General features: G+C 39.8%; 1 pseudogene; it reads left to right on the forward strand.

Annotated features, from left to right (window-relative positions):
• The first annotated feature begins 3740 nt into the window (after positions 1-3740).
• On the forward strand, positions 3741-4186 carry LOC100936303 (immunoglobulin heavy variable 1-3-like; annotated as a pseudogene).
• Positions 4187-6872: the final 2686 nt, after the last annotated feature.

Genomic DNA, 6872 nt, shown 5'->3' on the forward strand with positions numbered 1-6872 from the left:
ATAAGAAATAGACAAAACAATGAAACATATTCAAATCCAGGGGAAATCTGACCTCTGCCCGCTCTCTTATAACTACAAGGCTGTTCCACAGCCAAATTATTTTTCAAGCTCCAGGGTATAAAATACTTTTGGACTGTGGAAGCTAACAGCTCTCCCCTCAGGCAGGGCTAAGGAATCTGGGGAATGAAGAGTTGTGTTCATGAAGAAGATGGCATTATTGTATCTTCTCCTGTGCCTGGTGACATCTCCCCAGGGTGCATGTCTCTGCTGTCAGACATGGGTTTATGGGGTGAGAGCGAGCAGGCACACGTGACTGACAGGGACTGATTCTCTGTGTACTCACATGCCGTCCCAGGAGCAGCTGCGGGAGTCAGCCCTGGACGTGAAGAGCCTGCACTGACCCTCTGCCTCACCTGCACTGTTTCTGGCCACTCCATCACAACCAGTCCTTACTACTGGGCCTGGATCCGCCGGCTTCCAGGGAGGGGCTGCAATGGATAGAATACACTGGTAGTGGTGGTGGGAATCCATTTGTCTTGCGGAAAATGGCAGCATCTCTTTATTTTCTAAGGTTGAATAATGTTATATTGTGTACACATACCACATTGTCTTTATGCATTTGCCCATCGACAGACACTCAGTTTCCATATCTTGGCTGTTGTGACCAGAGTTGCAATAAGCACAGGAGAGCAGGTATCTTCACAAGGTGGTAATTTCATCTCCTTTAGGTATATTTCCATAAGGCGGATCACTGGTCATACGGTATTTCTCTTTTATTTGGAGCATCTATACTGCTTTGCATAGTGCTAGGAATATAGAATGCCATAGCCATTATTAAAAAAATTATTTTTGAGCTATAATCCAAAAACAAAAAATGTTTTATCATGGTTCTTCATATGAGGCTTTTAATATAGCTGGTGGAAGTCCAGAGTGTTCTCCCACCTTGGGCAAGGATGAGTTTTCCCCTAATTATCTTTGAGGCAGAAGATTGGCAGAGTGTGTGATGCAGGCTGTTCGCAGGATTCAGGATGATTTATTAGAAAATAGTATTGACAGAGAAAAATGGAGAGATAGAGATGTGGAGAGAAAGAGAGACAGAGAATATGAATCTCATAAGAGGAAAATCCACTGAATATCAGTGTTGGGTTTTCAGTCACAGACACATCTGTATGAACGTGGAACCATGAAGTCAAGTGAAGAGTGGAGAACATGTGCAGTCCAAAAAGTCAGAATTTTCTCAGAGGCACCCATTGCCCCATCACATGGGTGAGAGATGTTTGAAACCAGTGAAGTGTGAGTGCACAGTCAGTGATGCAGTTATCATGTTTCCATGAACTTTCATTAATAAGACAAGGACTTCTATAGATCACTCATGCACAAATATACAAGATGTGTTTTTGCATTTGTGGATGTCTAGAGAAAAAGGATCTGTTGACAAAACTTCTTCAGGTTACAGAGATCTGTTTAATTTGGAGATCTCATAGGAGGGTGTCTCCATGAACTTTCATTAATAAGACAAGGACTTCTGTAGATCACTCAGGCACAAATATACAAAATGTGTTTTTGCATTTGTGGATGTCTAGAGAAAAAGGATCCGTTGACAAAACTTCTTCAGGTTACAGAGATCTGTTTAAGTTGGAGATCTCATAGGAGAGTGTCTTTAAGTGAATACTGGTCTATTAATTAAATGGGTCAAAATTCCCTCTGTTAGAGTAGCCTTCCAATTATGTAGATTTCTTTATTCCTTCTTGAGTTGTGAAACATAAACCCAAGGATTGACCTACTGGAATTTGACTGCTGTGTTGAAAGAATTTCTGATAAGGTTTCTTCTAATGATTTGACAATAACTTTCCTGTTTCTTTACTCCAAGAAATGAATTTTCACAAGTTCTCAGGACATAACATTTCAGGTGCGTTAGTTAAAGAGACTGACTTCCTGGAGACAGGACGCTTTCTTCTAACAATGAGGTCACTTCTTCTGCAAAGCATTCAGTTTGAGAAAAAAGCCATAAACCTAGGCCTAGTGTCAGTGTAGGAGTCACTTTCTATAGGCTAGAACCTAGGAAGAAAGGAAAATATGCGTTATTGGAATAATAGATACAAACTGGGCTTTATTCTGAATGTATCTATACCTGCAGGTATTCTCAGATGCCACATTCAACTGCAAGAGCCCAACGAAGAAACAAGGCACTCCTAAAATCCTACAGGTTTTTGTGCTCATTGTGGGTCCACTGACTCAGGAAATGTGAAGCTTCAGACAAGAGGCTCCCTTCTGTGTCATACAATCTTTTCTTTGGGTCTCCTTGTAGGGTTCAATAGGTTTAGTAAGGCTAATCAAATCTTAAAAGAAATGGTGTCAGCAGCATATGGTGCCACTGAAGGAGTATTCTAAACCAGGACACAGCCACTTCAAGCTGGGCTAGAGACTTAGGGAAAATGTTTGTGAGCCACGACAGAAACCTCATTGCAAGGTAATATCTTGGCTGGAGGAGGCACTCGGGAGCCACAAAGCACAGGTTGCAGCCCCAGAGCAGGTGCACTGAGGCTGGGGAGGAGGTTTTCTCCCAGGGCCTGGGTCTTCCTTTGTCAGGAAAAAACAATCTAAAATAATTGTTCAACAAGTTGCTGACGTGCCTTTAAATATCCTATTATATCCAAACCATTCAAATAACTTGAGGCAATGAGAACTATTTTTTAAAGTGGGTTTCCAGGATTGTAATATCTTAATAGTGAGAATATGAAAGATGGGTGTGTTTTTACTAATTCAATGCGTACAGACTAGTTGAAGAAACTACATTTCCTATGAATAAGAAATTCAGATTTCAGTGTTAGGTAAAGTTGCCTACATTGTGTGAGTGACAGGACAGTGGTGGATGTGAGAGTGTGGCAGGTGCACAGACAAAGTGAGTAAGAAATGAATATTGAAAGATGAGGATCTATGGATATGAACTGAAAGTATTAAGTACTTCATGAAATTCTAATAAATGGAGTTCAAAAGTAACCCAACATTATTCAAAACACAAACTCCTTGACAATTATTTTGGGAGCAGTGAGTTCATAAAGAACTCCAAATTCCTCTTACATATTTTGATTCCTGTCATCCGTGAGATGAGAATATCAGCTCTAATCACACATCACAAAGCAAATCTGTAAACCAAAAGTGTTTTTGTTACAGATCCTGGGGGATCAGACACCAGGCAAGTGCTGGAAGCAATGTCTCAAGAGTGTCCAGCAGATCTCAGAGGGACCTGCTGGACACTCACGCGGGACATCAGCTTTACTTTCTCAGAGTCACCAGTGAGCTGTGCTGGTGCCTGATGGGTCCAAGATAGAGCCAAGGCACCTGCTGAATGTCGTGGAGAGTGACAGTCCCAAAAATGATCCAGGTGGTCTCTATGCTAATCAAATGTAGGTTCACAGTAAGGAGTCTCTTCTGAGGGGGCATATTCTTCACTGAAAGGACCTCTGTCCACAAATGTTCATAATTGGGTCAGGGCATGGATTTCCTTAAGCAGGATTAGGGCTGGGACCATCAGCATCTCACTCTAGTAAGGGGGATGTGGCATTTATTTTCCCTATCTTATCACGGGTCAGGCTTTGAGCTATGAAATGCTCTGTCTCATGAATATGCAAATAATCTGAGATCCACTGAGGTAAATATGGATAAGTCTGTGCCTGAGAGCATCACCCAACAACCACATCCCTCCTCTAGAGAATCCCCTGATAGCTCAGCTCCTCACCATGGACTGGACATGGAGGATCCTCTTCTTGGTGGCAGCAGCTACAGGTAAGGTGCCAACAAGTCCCAGTGATGAGGAGGGGATTAAGTCTAGTCAAGGGGGATTTTATCCACTCCTGTGTCCTCTCCACAGGTGCCCAGTCCCAGGTACAGCTGGTTCAGTCTGGGGCTGAGGTGAAGAAGCCTGGGGCCTCAGTGAAGGTCTCCTGCAAGGCTTCTGGATACACCTTCACCAACTACTACATGCAGTGGGTGCAACAGGCCCCTGGACAAGGGCTTGAGTGGATGAGAGAGTTCAACACTCGCAATGGTAACACACAATATGCACAGGAGTTCCAGGGCAGTCACCATAACCAGGGACACGTCCACGAGCACAGCCTACATGGAGCTGAGCAGCCTGAGATCTGAGGACACAGCCGTGTATTACTGTGTGAGAGACACGGTATGAAAACCCACATCCTCAGAGTGTCAGAAACCCCAGGGAGGAAGCAGCTGTGCTGGCATGGAGGAAATGATAAAGATTATTACATTGAAGACATTCTTAGAAAATGACATTAAGTAAGTCATTAAAGAAAAATAATATTAATGTTTATTTGAGAAATTTTAACTATTTGAGAGATTTTTCATACAAGATTTATTCTGTAAGCAAATTTCAGGGACTGGAGAATGAATCAAATTAATTAAACTGGTATAGAATTTCCTCTGTAGGTATCTTTGTAAACATCAATTTCTGAATCAGTGTTGTCAATATTTTGGAACACAGGCACAAATCACATTTTAACTCTACTTTTATCTCTATTTAAAAAATGCCAAAATATCTCCTTTTGTGCACGTCCCATTTTGAATTCCCACCATCAATGCATGATAGTTCTTGGTTTTCCACATTCATATTGTCATTTATCATTATAAGAATTGTGTGTTTTAACCATTCTAGTAGGTGAATAATGGGATCTAATTTTTATTTAAATGCACATGTCCCCAATAAAAAAATCATATTTAAAAATGTTCATATAATTTTTGGTGAGATGCCTCTCCTGATACTTGGTTAATTTTTTTGTTATACTTTAAGTTCTGGGATACATGTGCACAACATACAGGTTTGTTACATAGGTATACATGTGCCATGTTGGTTTGCTGCACCCATCGACTCGTCATTTACATTAGGTATTTCTGCTAATGTTATCCCTCCCCCAGTCTGCCACCACTGACAAGCCCCGGTATGTGATGTTTCCCTCCCTGTGTCCATACGTTCTCATTGTTCAACTCCCACTTATGGGTGAGAACATGTGGTGTTTGGTTTTGTGTCCTTGTGATAGTTTGCTGAGAATTATGGTTTCCAGCTTCATCCATGTCCCTGCAAAGGACATGAACTCATCCTTTTTTATGGCTGCATAATATTCCATGGTGTATATGTGCTACATTTCTTTATCCAGTCTATTACTGATGGACATTTGGGTTGGTTCCAAAACTTTGCTATTGTGAATATGGCCGCAATAAACATATGTGTGCATTTGTTTTTATAGTAGCATGATTTGTAATCCTTTGGGTATAAACCCAGTAATGGGATCACTGGGTCAAATGGTATTTCTAGTTCTAGACCCTTGAGGAATCACCACACTGTCTTCCACAATGGTTGAACTAATTTTCACTCCCACCAACAGTATAAAAACGTTCCTATTTCTCCACATCATCTCTAGCAGCTGTTGTTTCCTGACTTGTTAATGATCGCCATTCTAACTGGCATAAGATGATATCTCATCGTGGTCTTGATTTGCATTTCTCTAATGACCAGTGATGCTGAACATTATTTCATTTGTCTCTTGGCTGCATAAATATCTTGTTTTGAGAAGTGTCTGTTCATATCCTTTGCCCACTTTCTGATGGGGCTGTTTGTTTTTTCCTTATAAATTTAAGTTCTTTGTAGATTCTGGACATTAGCCATTTGTCAGATGGATAGAACGCAAAAATTTTCTCCCATTCTGCAGGTTGCCTGTTCACTCTGCTGATAGTTTCTTTTGCTGTGCAGAAGCTCTTTAGTTTACTTAGATCCCATTTGTCTATTTTAGATTTTGTTGTGATTCATACTTGGTTAATTTTTAATCGCATTGTTTTCTTCTGATTAGTTGTAAGTATACCTGCATATTGATCAAAAAAGCCATTTAACAAATCAAAAGGAAACATTTAACAAATACGTGACTTGGAATTATTTTCTCCACATCTGTTGCTGTCTTTTACTCCCTTGTCGGTGTGTATTGCAGAAAAATACATATGTGTGTGTGTGTTTTTACAAATTAAAGAAACAGGTAAAATTTCATTTATCCATAGATCATGTCTTTGGCATTATATCTGAAATCTCATCATAAAATTACTAATAGTGATTTTTTTTCCGTCTCTCTAATCTCAGGCCACAATCTACTCATGAGTGTTTAAACATCACCTACCTGATTAGAGGACTATCACCCTAACATATTTGGAATATTTCTGTAAGGAGATGTGTTCTTTTCCACATTATTTCTTTATTTAGCCATCTATTAATATCTGTATTGGTTTATGGATGTCTATTTCATACTCTGAAGTAAATCCATGCTACATTATTCATTTTATTCTTCAAATCACCACAGTTTTATTAGGTGCTGGGAGCTCATTTAGTTTGGATATTGCATTCTTACAGCACACCTCATCCTTTTGTTTTTGAACACTTTCCTGTTTCCTGGTATTACAATACATTCTAAGCCCATTTTCTATATTAACTTTTTCATACATGGAATCAGACATTTTTCTAAAGATTGCTTCTTTCTGATGTTAAAATATAGTATTAAAATAAAATTTGCGATACTGGGTATATGTGTTGTTAATGTGGTATAAGTACTTTTAGGACCTCTCAACTAACTGGCCTAGTAAATGTGCATGTTTATATGAACTCATGTTTAAGGACACATTGAAACTATTTATGTATCTTGTCTTCTGTAACTTTATTACATTAAAAATGAGAATATACTGGTCTCCTCATCCAACTATGTTACCACCGTATGGACCTTTCTAGGATTCCTTGACTGTCCATAATCACCCACTGCAAAGGGAGTAACCCCATCCCACCATATGCCATTTTATTACTTAGCTGCACAATTCAGGAC

Source organism: Pongo abelii, chromosome 22 (assembly GCF_028885655.2).
Source record: "Pongo abelii isolate AG06213 chromosome 22, NHGRI_mPonAbe1-v2.0_pri, whole genome shotgun sequence".
NCBI classification, from domain to species: domain Eukaryota; kingdom Metazoa; phylum Chordata; class Mammalia; order Primates; family Hominidae; genus Pongo; species Pongo abelii.